This window comes from Zootoca vivipara, chromosome Z (genome assembly GCF_963506605.1).
Source record: "Zootoca vivipara chromosome Z, rZooViv1.1, whole genome shotgun sequence".
NCBI classification, from domain to species: domain Eukaryota; kingdom Metazoa; phylum Chordata; class Lepidosauria; order Squamata; family Lacertidae; genus Zootoca; species Zootoca vivipara.
This window is the reverse complement of record NC_083294.1, coordinates 17,821,810-17,834,039: the sequence shown is the minus strand read 5'-3', so window position 1 is coordinate 17,834,039 and position 12,230 is coordinate 17,821,810.

The window sequence follows — 12,230 nt, the reverse complement described above, 5'->3', positions numbered from 1 at the left end:
TGGGACCATGGCCTTTGGCATGACAGCTCTCCCACTGGATACCATCTGGATTCCATCCCTCCTATTTGCACTGGGCTTGTGTCCCGGTCCCTCTCTTCCCACAGCCTTCACTGAAAAGTGTTTCCCTGGCAATCCTCCTGCCTCTTACAAGCTAAGGAAACAAGGGCCACCTTCTATGAACGCTTGCTCCCTTAGCAATGTCAGTGTGGCCAATTCAATGATAGTGCAGGGGAAAGAATGGTCCCCTTGCTTCCTGAAGCATCCCTGTCACTTCATAGCAATCGATTGCAGGCAACAGGTGTGGCTATATTGGAGATAGTAAAGAGGATGGAAACAGAGCCTGCCCCCTTGCTTTGGATGCCAGATCTGAGGAGCCCCACTCAGTACTGGTGTGACTGGGCAGACACAGGACAGAGATAGAGCCCAGAACTTCCCTTTGGGTTTGAACCCCTGTGCAATGAACATAATCAGTCGGCAAATTGGCCTGGTGCCGGTTAAATCGTCAGACCCCAGTGGACTTTGCAAAACGGGGAAGCTGTCGCCCCTTCATGGTTGCCAGATTTTTTTGGGGGGGAAATAAGGCGGGGAGCTTTGAGGGATCCCCACACACCACAGAAGACGCAGGAGCCTGTTAAAGGGATTGCTAGATGGTCAGAGAAAAGACAGAGTCAATGCAACCAATAATACCAGAGCAATAGCAGCCAGTAGACTTTGATCCATTTATTACAGTTGCAACTTGGTCCTTACAGAATAATCTGCAGAGAACCCTGAACAAAAGCGTGTTTGACATTTTATACTTTTTGTTTTTGGGAGGGCCTCCTGGCAGAGTTACCACCCAAATCATCACAGAACATCAGGCAAATATAATGGGAGTGGGAGGTGGGTGCATCAAGCCGCTATCAGTGGTGGCAGCCAGCAAAGATGCACATCGCACTGTGGCTTCTGTTGCTTTCCTGCTGACTGAGAAAAGATGCTCTGCCTCAGTGCCAGGGAAAGGTAGTGCCATGGTGCCTTGCAGTGAGGGCAATCAGCTGTCCTGTTTCCTCTCAGCATGAGGGGAAGGAAGATCAGTGTCGTTATCGGCTGAGATCATCATGAGTTATTGGTGGTGCCTTGAAATTGGCTGCCCTGCTATCCTTTGCGTGAGGAGCCATATATTGCTGCATATTGCCGGGTCAAAATCGTCAGCGCAGTGTGATTTCAAAACGGATTTTGGCAAAATATATTGAAAAATCACACAGCACTAAATCAGACAATAAAATTTGTGATATTACCCCCGGGTGTGTTCCATGGACCCCAAGGGGTCCTCGGGCCCCTTATTGGGAACCACTGGTCTAAAGTATAGACCAGAGCTTTCCAAACTTTCCACATTGGTTTTTAGACATGCATCATTTTGCAACACAGTAATTCAGTTTTTTGAATTACAGTAATTTGCAACACAGTAATTCAGTTTTTTGAATTACAGAAAACTGTAATTCACAGTGTAAAACACAGTGTACAACTGTACAACTACAAAACACAGGTGGTGCTGTGGGTTAAACCACTGAGCCTAGGGCTTGCTGATCAGAAGGTTGGCAGTTCGAATCCCTGCAACGGGGTGAGCTCCTGTTGCTCGGTCCCAGCTCCTGCCCACCTAGCAGTTCGAAAGCACATCAAAGTGCAAGTAGATAAATAGGGACCGCTCCGGTGGGAAGGTAAACGGCATTTCCGTGCACTGCTCTGGTTTGCCAGAAGCAGCTTTGTCATGCTGGCCACAGGACCCGGAAGCTGTCTGCCTCGGCCTATAGAGCGAGATGAGCGCCGCAACCCCAGAGTCGGACACTACTGGACCTGATGGTCAAGGGCCCCTTTACCTTTAATTCAGTTTTACTAGCAAACTGGAGGTTAAACTAACCCCTTTCGAGCCCTGGGTGGAACGTGGGGAGTGTTTACACAACACACCTACGCATTGCAGCCAAAACACTAATGTCTCGTGACACACAGTTTGGAAAGCTCTGGCATAGACTATTATAGTTTGAATGGATATCAGCGTGGCTACAGTGCAAGGTGGTGATAGGTTTTGTGTGTGATGTATATGCAGGGGTGAATTTAGCTATATGCATCTCAATATATGTGTGTGCATGTAGTGATATTTGCACAAGGTGATTTTTTTAAAAAACGAGGATGTTTGAGTCCCCTCATTCATCCACCTCAGAACACAGGTCAGCAGTGGTGGTGGTGTTTTGCACCCATACAAATTTTATGCAGATCTCTGCCCCTTATTTTTCACCCTATTTTTGGCACCCTATGTGAGAATGAGAGGGAGCACCATTCTCTCTCCAACCTCCTCCTGCTTGGATTAAGCTGTGTGTGTAGACAGCCTCTGTCGCCTGCTCCTGCCTGTTTCCCCACCCAAGGAATCCATATAGACTCCCAAGCCCAACCTCGGAGATTCCGCTTCAGAGGAGGCCATTAGCGTAATGATGGGAGGTCACAAAGTTCAGTCCAAAATGTCAATTTTCATTTGGCAAAATGGCCCTGTGTGAGGAGCGGGCAAGCTTCCATCCTCCCTCTGGAAGGATCCTTCTGGCTCCTTCAGTCATTGCTCCCGGTGGGCCCTGCCTTGCCCAGCTGATTTGAGGTGCCAATAGCTTTGGGAGCCAATGCAATTATCAATAAGGGTCACAATTGTTTGCTTCCTAGATGGCCTTTCCCTCCTGAACGGCCATTATGGGGCTGTGGGTCTTTATGAGTTTATTGACAAGCCACACACCTCATTCATTTCACACCAGAATAATGTTGGTCGGCCATCCTCCATGCCCGCATCTGCCTCAGCACCAGAGGCCTGCTGTAGGTACTCTGCACATGATCCATAGCCATGATCCCACAGTCATGCCAGCTTCCCCTAGGGCTGGTATGGATATGAATGGAGCCCCACTGCAGGCTGCCCAACTCTGGTTTCGGGCTTGTCCTTGCAATGCTTAGTGATCAGATTGCTTGGCCTTGATTATCTTTTCCCAAAGAGTGAGTATTGATTCCTTTTATTCTGATTTACGGCCTATTCCTGCCCCAAGAATTGAGGGAGGAGGCTCTGCAGGAGAGACCCAAGCAGTTGTGATTATTTGGCTGTGCAGAGTCACAAGCTGCTGCCAAAGGGGTGTTTAATTAAGTGGTTTAATTAGACTCTGGCAGTTTTAATTACCTTTTGTGATTATGGAATCTACTAAGGACACCACACATTCTGCAAGGGAATTACCAGTATATGGGAGCAAGAGGAGGCACCACACAAACAGCCCAGTGAAATGGGAATCCTTTCGCTCTGGACCAGAAAGCAGGAGAAGGGTCACCAGTGCATGGGGAGAATGCGGGTTTTATGTGGGGTGAAGGGAAGCACTGAATTTGCCACAGCCCTGTAAAGGGCAGGGGAGTGGATGACACACTGGGCCATGTGCTTCATGGGCAAGTAGTAGGAGAAGCCACGACCTGCCTTACTGCTAAGATTGGGGTGGGGGTCAGGAACTGACAAGTGAGTCTAAGGAAATCTCATCTATATTAAGGACCATTACGGTAAATGGGCAAGCCAATGCAAAGTGGAACTGAGCAGGAAGAGCAAACATGTTTTCTCTGCATTATGGAGTCATATAATTTCTGGCATCATGATGCCAGCTCATGGGGCCTTATGGCCATGCCTAGGAATGGAAAGCGGGTGTGGTTGTGTTTATGTCAAAGGAGAGGGTGTCAGCCTCGCCAGCCAAATAAAGGGGGAGCGGGAGAGAGATGAATAACCTTGGCTCACGATCTAGGGCTCCCCAGAAAGTAAGGCCAAATGACTGTTCAGGCACCTTAAGAGGGAAACCTTTGGTGCTTGGTCTTAGCACTACTTTCGGAGGGGCTCAGATTTAGATCTCGCCACCATTTTTACACAGACGCCCTCTGACACATGCAACAAACAGCACACAATCCCAGTGACCAAACAAATGTAAATCTAGATTTTGACACCCAAATGAGTGAAAGTGCCAATAATCGATCCAGCTTGCACAACACAGATCATCTGTTAAAAGCCTCCTTGTAAATCTCTGCATGAATTCACACTGTGGCAAAGTTAGCTCATGTGTGTTGCAGCAACAAAGGGACCTCCAGCTGACAATTGTTTTGACAGGACATACCATATTTTTCCGTCTATAAGACGCCCCCATGTATAAGAAGCCCCCTATTTTGGGGCACTCTGATTTAAGAAAATGGGGGGAGATGCCCCCCCCGGTGTATAAGACGCTCCCCCAAATTTAGGGCATTATTTTTTAGGAGGAAAACCTAGTCTTATACAGTACACAGAAAAATAAGGTAAATATAAAAAGCACTGCTACTAACAGTAATTCCACATTTTAAGGAACATAGTCATGGTTTCCTTTTGGGACAACTTGGGGCTAGCTTCAGACTTGTTAAGCAAACTATGAAAGGGTAGAAATGAGTCATAGAATCATAGAATTGTAGAGTTGGTAGGGAACCCAAGTGAATCTAGTCCAACCCCCTGCAATGCAGGAATCTCAACTAAAGCATCCATAACCTCTGTTCATAAACCTACACCGAAGGAGCACCTGCAACCTCCCAAGGGAGTCTGTTCTACCATTGAACAGCTCTTACTGTCAACCAGAGTGCTCTCTGTTGTTGCATCCATGAAATCTGTCTCAGGCTAAGCTCTGGGTGTCTCACCTACCCCTGCCCATGGCTACTTGATGTCAGCCCACATATATTCCGGTAGTAAAAGGAGGCATCATTATTATTATTATTATTATTATTATTATTATTATTATTATTATTGGTTTTCTTGTATTTGAGGGAATCCTGCAGCAAACCAGATAGAGAATCATTAAGGGCAACGCCCCCCCCCCAAGTGATTTGACACTTTCCCCATGTCAGGAGGTCAGAAGAAGGGCCTGTAAATGAGCCATTGGGAGCTGCTCCTCTCTCTCCACCACTTTGTAATTATGTAAATATGTATATATGACAGCCCTGCCATTAATCCTTCTCACCCAGAAGAGGCAGTGGAATGAGATTTTGTAAATATTATGTGCATTAATCTGGCTAGCTATCATGGATTAATGGGCACAGGTGGTGGTGATGGTGATGATGATGATGGGATGCTCCTCAGAACAGCCTTCTCCCAGACCCCTTTCTTGCAAAAGGTCTCCAAAGGCTGGGCGCCATCCACAGGGGGGGGGGATTCCAGACTCTCGCTATTTTGGGGAGATTCAGTCACATCCAGCAAATTCAGGCTACGCAATTATAGCCAATTGGGAGGCTCCACTATAAGGCCTTTTGCTCCACAAGGAATTGGGCTGCCCCTCCCTGGTGGTCTGGGAAGGGACAAAATCATGATGGAAGGGAAGAAGAAAGTATATGGTGTGGGGAGAGGTAGTTCCCCCCCCCCCCTTTTATAACACTAATACTCAACAGGGTTGTCCAATGAAGCTGAATGTCAGACAGAAATGTTGGACAGAAATGCTAGACAGAAAATATAATAATAATAATAATAATAATAATAATAATAATAATACAGTAATAATAATAATAATAATAATAATAATAATAATAATAATAATAATAGAGGACTTCTTCACCCAATGCATTGTTGAACTCCCTCCCACAGGAGGCAGTGATGGTCACCAACCTAGATGGCTTTAAAAGAGGACGACAAATTCATGGAGAGAGGGTTATAAATGAGAAATAAAGCTGCTCCACTCATGTTCTGCTTGCTCATGAGTTTCCCTTTGTGGGCACCTGGTTGGGCACTGCTGGGCCTGGTGGGCTCCCTTTGGCTTGATCCAGCAGTGGCCTCCTTATGGACCTGAGCTATACAAGGTGATAATAGCTGGAACTGGCATGGGTGGTGGAGACCACAGAGAAGTAGATCTTTGATGTGACTGATCCTGTCTTCTGACCATGTCATGGCTGCCTGTCCTAATTGCACAGATGGGAGATGGTTGCACAGTCAACATGGAGTATGCAGATGTTGGATTTGAGAGCTTGAGCAGATTTTAGCAATGGGAAACTTGCCTTCTTGTCCTGCAGGTGTTCTGAAAATTAACCCCCTTCCAATTTTCCATTTTCCCATCCTCCAAATCCCATCTATTGTATGTAGGATTGCAGAGCAATTAAGGGTTTGTTAGCACACATAGTTTTGGCAGGAAAGGAGCTAGTGGTTTCAATTCAGTCAGGGAATCCGATTCCACTGGGTAATCCTGCCAGCCACTGTTTTGGTAACGAGTTCCTGGGGTCAAGGTTGGACAAAGCTGGAAATGCTGCTTTGTTTTGTTTTTTTTACCCTTTTTCCGCTGTAATGATTGCAAGTTAATTATTTTAAAGGTCATGATAGAAAATATGCAAAGTGATCACCTGTTTCTAGACTGCATCAATCTTGGAAATGTGCCAACATCTGAGCTGTTCACACTCCATCCTTTCATTTATACTACAGGGGCAAAAGGACAGGGGTGGGTTGAGTTGGGTCAGCTCTAATGTTTTTGCTGGGACATTTTAAGTGCTGAAACACGAGAGCATGAGAAGAACCTGCAGGATCAGGCTAAAAAGGGCCCATCCTGCCTGGCACCCTCTTCTTACCATGGCCAAATGCCCCTAAAAGCCTAGGAATCAGTATAGACTGCCTCTGGGCATGGAGGTTCCATATGAACATAAGAAGAACCTACTGGATCAGGTCAATGGCCCACCAAGTGCAGCATTCTGTTCTCATGATGGCCAATCAGATGCCAATTACCGGAAGCCCCCAAGCAGGACCTGAGCACAAGAGCACCCTCCCCTCCTGCAGTTCCCAGTAACTGGCATTCAGAAGCATCGCTGCCTCTGACAATGGAGGGAGAACATAGGAACCTGGTCCCTCAACCAAGAAGAAGGTACAAATTCCAAGGCTTCTCCCATCTTACTTATTTAGTGTCTTTGGAGAGGATGCTGAGCTAAGGACCAGCTTCCAAGAACCACATGCACGCACGCACGCACGCATGCACGCACACGCACGCACGCACACACATTTACACACACCACAAGCCTCCCCATCGGGAAGGCAACAATAAAGTTTTTGATAATTGATCATTGGCTGCTTATTTTGACTCTTGGGTGTTGCTTTTACCTGGGATGGAAAAAAAAGATGTGAAAATGTTCTCTTTTATTGAATTATAAGTTACCTATGCCACAAAAACACATCCTTGCCACGGTTTTGGTAATAAGTTGGTTTTATTCCGTTCAGAGGCAGGCGATTAATTAGCTAATATTATTTAATGGGCTGGCAGCCTTATAGCAGTGACTTTTCTATTTCAGCCTTGTTTCCCGCCCCCAGAAGCCCAGCTTTCGCCCCTGCCCATTGTGTCCAAAATGATGCCTGCCAAATGTTAGCTACAGATCTTTTGTTAATACTGCCTGTTAAATATTCATGCTGGGATATCTTTTAAAAATGAATGCTGGAGGAAACTGAGAAAGGAGGCAGGTCCTCAAGTTACCTGGGGCCACATGGCTGTGTCAGCCTCTGGGAGGCATCAGACAAACACTCACCCAACAGCCACCCAAGAGTGCGTTTTAGTGGCATAAAGAGACAAATGCCTGCAAGACAAAGTGTGTGGGTGTCTTCTGATGATCCCAGTAACCACCAATGCATGCTTGCATTGACCAGACATGTTCCTTAGGGCAATGCTGGACTTAACCCACAGAGTATGGCTGGGTTGGGAGCAGCGTCTTCCTTCCAGGCTGGCAAGGGACCTGCATCCTCCACAATGCTGGAATGCCACCTTCTGCCTCTGACACTTCAACACCCGCTCTGCACCCCAGCCTCTGCTGCCTGAGGCTGCTTCCTCACCCCATCTAACATTAGGGCCGGCCCCTCAGAAGGGTATTCCTATCAAAAAGTTTTGGAAAGAGGTGACACAGTTTATCCTAAGGCTGAACTGCACCCATCGCGGCCACGCAGTTGCAGCGACACTAACTCAGTTGTCACGAAAACCAGTATTTCTCCGTGTCTGGATTTTAGCACAGGTATTTGATTCCTGCATGGAGAAGACACCCCTCCTCTCCCTCCCCCCCCCCTCCAATGCCCAATCGACCTCCTTCCCTTTCAGCCTCTCCCTTGCATAATGTGCACAGGAGGGCAAAAGGACAAGAGATCAGGAGTCAGCCATGGAGGGTGTTTGGTTTCCCGTCACCAGATCTGGGCCTCGGAGGCAACTTCCTCATGAATAGCTGGATTACAATGGCTCACGAGGACTTCACTGCTCAACACTAGTGAATTATGCACAAGTCCTGGCCCTGCGGAGCAGATGGCCTGGTGGAGGAGGTAACATGAGCTGGAGTGCCCAGAAGTGGAGGGCAGGAGAAAAGAGGGGGGGGGAACCTCTCCCTCAAAGCCTGGTGGGTACCACAGTTCACTTAAATAAATAAAAAATTAAAAGGAAAAACCACGGAATCCCAGGTGGATGGAGAAGTTTCTACAGAGTTTGCCAGCTTGCTCAAAATGGCAGCCCATGTTGAGGTCTGGCCCATTATGTTTTTCTGCCTGCCTGAGGAAAAGGACAAAATGGTGTCCACCCCACAAACAGTGAGGGGTATGCAGGTGTTTTTTGCTCTCTGCCTGCATGCGGACGGTGGCTTCCCTGCAAGGTCAGAGGTGAAGGGATGTTTTTATGAGGTCTCTGAAGGAACTTGTGTCTTGTAAACAGAGGAGATTAAAGTTAATGCAATAAGTCTATGTGTTCCCAGGTTTCTCCCAAATTAGTTAAGGGCGTATTGTATGCCAGGGCTCCCTGTGCAAAGGCAAAGCTCATTCCCCACCCAATACCCTTTATTGCATCATTATTGAAGGCCCCTGGGGTCACAGGGTCAGCAGCCTTGGATTAAGCAGCCAGCCATGGAGGTCAAAGTGATTAGTGTCAGGAATCAAGACTCAACAACACCCCCACCAGCACACACACACACATACATAAGAATGTAAGCAGAGCCTGCTGGATCAGGCCAGTAGCCCATCTAGTTCAGTGTCCTTTCAGTGGCCAACCAGATGCCCCAAAGGGAAACCCACAAGCAAGATTCAAGCACAAGAGCCCTCTCCTCTCATGTGGTTTCCAGCAACAGGAATTCAGAAGCATTGCTGCCTCCAGCTGGGTAGGCAGAGCTAGCAGCCCTCAATAGCCCTCTCTGTGAATTTGTCTAGTTCTTTTTTAATACCATCCAAGTTGGTGGCATCACTGCCTCAATTAATTAAGCTTAAGTCAATTAATTGACTGTATCTGTAAATGTATACAGGCTGTATCTGTATATATTTGCATATGATAAAGAAAACAAATACACTTGCTTTGTGTTTAGATGGGTTGTAGTATTGTATTCTCCTAGCTGCCCCAATCATCACCATCACCATCATAGTATGCTGTCCCAATAATTGGGGACACCAGGGTTCGAATCCCCACTCAGCCATGAAGCTCACTGGCTGTAACCTTGATCTAGACACAGTCTCTCAGCCTAGCCTACCTCACAGGGCAGTTGTGAAGAGAAAACAGAGAGTTAGAGAAGCATATATGCCACCTTGAGCTTCTTGGAGAAAAGGTGGGATATAAAAACAAACAATACAAGCAAACCAAATGTTGCATCTCTTTTAGACATAAAGGTGAGGTGAGCTGAAAGGTACTGTGAGCGTCACCTGGTCTGGTGGCCAGGACAGCCCCCCAGAACTGAAAAGAGGCAGACAGAAGCAAGCCCACCAGGCTCTGAGTTACCCTAGAGATGTAGCCACAGGTCTTGCAGCTGCCAGCCTCTGCTACTCCATTCCTCATTAACACTGGTAAATAAAAGCATAAAAGGTGTTTAAAAAGAAGGAGTCACATGCTAGTAAGAATCTGAGCCTAGCCCCCTGCCCTTCCACTAGTGGATTCCTTCATTTGCAGGCCCCCTTGCTCTGATCTGCCTTGGACACCTACCCAACCACCCCCTGGTGCCCTTGCGCTGGTGATTTTGCATGCCTTAGCTATGATTCTCGCACTGGAGCAGGTTGGAATAGATGACCCTTGGGATCCCTTCCAACTATAGAATTCTAGGATTCACCCATTACCTGAGCTGGTGCAGCTCACAAATCACCTTGACAGGCCAATCAAGGGGGGTCTCCCCCCTTTCTCTCCCCCCCAAAAAACCCCCACACAGTTCTGCCTTGTTGAAGGATGATTCACCTCCGGCAGTGCATTCTGGAGCCTCCAAATAAATCTGTCCAAAGAAAATATATTTTGCTCAAGAAGCAGCTCACTTTGGGCTTCCCACTGGGGTTATGCTTCCTTCTGCTGACCACTCTCTCACACACATACATGTGGACACAGACACACAGACACACATCCCCCCCTTTGCTCCTTCTCCACTGACAACTTCATCCTAATAGTCTCCCAGAAGGAGCGATGAATGCATAAGCTGCATATTGATCAGGCGGCCCCGTGATTGATGGCCGGATCTCTTTGACAGATGAGCTGGCTAACAGGGCTGCCAATACAGAAGCCCTAGGTGGGTGGGGGTCTCTTCCATGCAGCCCCCCAATGGCCTGTGACCCGAATGGGGCAGGCCGGCAATGTCCTAATTTCGGTGGGGAGAAAAGGCACCCCTTGCTTGTGCGTGATCAAATAATTCATTTGAAACTTAAAACACTTGGACACTGGCAGATTGCAGAAGGGGAAATATGATGGATTGTGGGTTGAAAAGAGCCGACTTGGCGACGTTAAATTGATCCGTTGGAAAATGTTTTTGTCTGCTGTGAAAAATGGGCAATATCTCCGCCGCGCCAAAAAGGCCTCTCATCTGGGAAATAATTTGCTCGTGATTTCCAGCAATGGGGTCCCCGCATTTCCCCCTGAATTTCTTCAGGTTTTAGCTTCTTTAAAGGTTTTGTGTGTTTTTCTGTTTTAGAAGAATTAAAAGGAAAGAAACGTTGCTAATACAGTAGCTTTTAATAGGGCATGGTAATAACAGGGCTGCCCTCCTTCCATTAAATCACAGAGGAGAGTCTTGTTAACCAAAAGCAGCTTCAGAATGTTCACTCTGAGTGGCCCTGACTCTGCAAAGGTTTCTTATAGCCCCAAGTGAATCAGGCTAATAAAGGCTGAGCTCTTTTCCAAGGAAGGATCCTGCAAACATTAGCCTCACTACCACCACTTATTCAGAGGATGCCACAAGAAGTGTGCTAGAGGCGCGAGCCCAAAGTGCATTTGTCTTCACTCCAGCCCAGAATCCTGTTTCACCTGTGGGTTTGGTTGCCCTCAAGGGTGAGTCTAGGGTTGCCAAAGGCTACTTAACAGACTTGCTCCAGGCAGAGACACAAATCTGCAGAAAAGTACTGAGTGCTTCTGGGCAACTAAAGATGATGGGAGGCTTACCCTTTGAGCCTGGATCTATTATGTAAGGTCCAAAGCCCTTTACTACATTTGGACATACTTTCTATACAGGTCACCTTCCTTGGAGAGTTCCTTAGGCATTTGGATGGCCTAGAGCCCTAGATCCACCTGTAGGTGTTAACCAAGAAGGGTGTCCTGATGCTTATTGCATTTTTATTGTGAGCTGAGGGAGCATTTCTTTCTCCCATGAACCCTCTAGTGTGATACTGAATTATTAAGTCCCAAAATGGGTGGTTGCCACATTCTGGAGAGATGCCCAGCCTCACTCTGGGAAGGGAATGTGCACATTGGCACCTATTATGACTTCCTAACCTATGTCCTGTTTTGTGCCCATTTTTGGGCACCACACTTTAAGAGGGCTACTGACAGGCTGGAAGGTGTGTAGAGGAGGGTTATCAAGAAGATGTAGGGTCTGGCAACCAAACCTTGTGAGAAACTGTTGAGGGAGTTGGGTGTGCGTAACCTGGAGAAGAGAAGCCATTGCTTGACAATGGAATAGGCACCCACAGAAGGAGCTGGACTCTCCTTCCTTGGAGGTTTTTAAGCAGAGGTTGGATGACCACCTGTCAGGGATGGTTTAGTTGTGATTCCTGCAATGCAGGAGGTCAAACTAGATGACCCTTGGAGTACCTTCCAACTCTACAGTTCTGTTTCTTTGATAACTACTGGCAAGTCAAACTGCTGGAAGGAAGAGCAGCCTCAGGCAGACTTGAACCCAACTCAAATAGCCAAAAGTCATGGTGTGGCTTACTCTGGGCCTCTCTCAGTGGGGCATTGGTCACTGCAGTAGAAGACTTCCCATCTGGAAGAGAACCTGGAAATGCTTCATTTTCTTTC